Genomic DNA, 2614 nt, shown 5'->3' with positions numbered 1-2614 from the left:
GTGTCTGTGCGCGCGCGCACGTGTGTGCAGTGCCTCTGTGTGAGGAGATTCTTTTTGGACGTATTTGAGTGTTTCACCAGGCTGAGCTGTATGGAGAGCCATGTGTGTCGCAGCAATCATTCCAGTGATTAGTTAGGCTATATATGTGATCATTAATTAAGTAATAGAGAAATGAATAAAACAATCGATCAATATTTATAGTTGTATTAAATTAGACATTTAAAGGCATTTCAATTAATCAGTTTGTAAATTATTTTACTGCTTTTGCTTTTACTTAATTGCCGATAAGCCTGTACTATAGCCTATCATGATTGCTGCGGCCCATGTGGCTCTCCACAAGCTATGTGTATTTTGCAAAAGAAAAAGGGCGGGGGGAAAGAGCATGAGTACATAGAAAAGCATATTCTAGATGTTCTACTACATAAAGCAATTTAACAACATTGGTAAGCAAACCAGAAGTCTGTTTTACACTTAAATCCTACTTTATTTGCGCCTTGATTCGAGGATGACAAAATGTCTCAACGATCCATTTGTTGTGCGCCTGTGGTTGAATCTCAATGTCCTATAATCCATTGCTTATATACTGTATCTATCTGTATATTTAAACTGTGCCAAACCTATAAATATTTTTTTTCTCCCACCAAGTTGCATGAAGCAATATGTTACACCAGTCCAGATCGCAGACGACTTTTACGCTCTTCAGGTGTTCTTCACAAAGACTGGAGGAGAGCAAAGGAAGGCTGGCACAACGAGGAGCTTATGAAGTCATTGAACACTGTGAAATATAAGGACATTTTTTCATAACTAAACGGCTAACATTGGTTCATTGGGAAGTATAATCGTCACAGTTGGCTGTAGTTAGTTAGTAGGGCCAGAAGGCGGGGGAATTAATACCTTTTGTATCTCGAGCCCATTTCAGTTGACTGTTCGATGGATTTGTGTTTCAGCAATCAGATAACATTGCAACTTTAGATGTTAAAGTAGAGAAGCAACTATCACATCTGTAAACTATTAACGGACTGTGATCACAAGATGCTGCTTTTTTTAACGCTACCTGTACCTTTTGTTCAGTTAAAATCAACAAGCTCGGTCATGGCAGGCGCACTAACACTAGCAACAGCGCCACCACTGGCTTGGAGTATCTTACTGTAAAATGATGTGAAGGACTATTTTACAGGACTACAAAGTTAAATCAAGTTTTGAGCGAGTCAAACAAAACTGGTGACATATGGGACCAGCACTCTACAATACCGTCGTCACCATACAGTAGCCTACCACCATTTGTTGTTCATATTTTCTTGGTGTTTGGGTAGCACTTTACATTACAGTTCGGTAACAACATGGTAATATGGGGTAATAGTGTGATAATAATTAGGTAATATCACGTAATTACCAGTATACAGAGCTGTGGTAGTTTCTGTGTAATAACCGTGAATCAGGGCTGCAAAATCCTAAACTCCATTTTTCCATTTAATTGTATGGTAATATTAGATTGAATGTACGGGTCAAGGTGGGATTTGATCCACCAATCTCCTGCTTACGAAGCGCACATGCTAACCACAACCCCAAGAGAGCTAGCTGTGGGGGCTTGTCCGGGTAATCCCTACATCTCTAGATGTTTGGTTTAATCTTCTATCAACATGCAATTGAGTGGAAACAATCCCCCAAACAGGGAGTTTAGCATTTTGCAGCCCTCGTTCCTGGTTATTACACTGAAACTACCACAGCTATTACCTGGTTATTACTATTACCTAATTATTATCACACTATTACCCCCCCCAATTAGCATCACCGTTGTTGCTGAGCTGTGATGTAAAGTGCTACCGATGTTTGAATGAATGCAGTCATGAAAAAACAACTCTGTTCCCAAGTGCTGGTCCCATATAACCGCTGTCCTCGACCTGACGATGGCGTTGTTGGCTCGTCATTATAACTAATTGGTTTTACATTCCAATACAAAAATATTATAATCATATCTTCCCAATGGGACGGCATTCTATATCATTTTCCATCATAGCTGGCGGTCAGAAATGTCTCCAACAAATTGGACCAGTCCAATAGAGTCATATGGCCCGGCCCTTTGCAGCGGATTTACATGATTTGCACATCGTCACTACAACTCTGCTTTGTCTGTACAGTACACAGTGATACTCAACTTGCGGCGCGGGGGCCAGATGCGGCCCGCAATAGGGTGCAGAGTGGCCCCCCCGACCATTCCCTAATTCACAATGAAAACATAACGTTAAATAAGTTTGACTGAGTTTTAGCTAAATTGTCAAATATCACCGCCTGTTGCCGCCCAGGCACTTTTGAACTAACTTAACTTCCCTGTGTTTGCGTTGTTGCTCTGATTATTGCTTTGATAATTTGTTTGCATTCTGCTTGGTGGTTCACATTGATGCTGTGTGGGTTCATGACAGAGTCAAACTGTCAGACTCAACTCTGGCTGGCACCCCAAAAACCTACAATCTGCTACAGAAAAATGTATATTATTCATGTTTGTTTATTAACCTGGCCTCCTGTTATTTTTGCAAAAGTGGCCCTGGAGCAAACCAAGTTGAGTATCCCTGCTGTACACGATTCTATCACTTGTTGCAAGACAATAATGGCGTAC

Source organism: Poromitra crassiceps (assembly GCF_964638095.1).
Source record: "Poromitra crassiceps genome assembly, chromosome: 7".
NCBI classification, from domain to species: Eukaryota; Metazoa; Chordata; class Actinopteri; order Beryciformes; family Melamphaidae; genus Poromitra; species Poromitra crassiceps.
Note: the sequence above shows the minus strand (reverse complement) of the source record.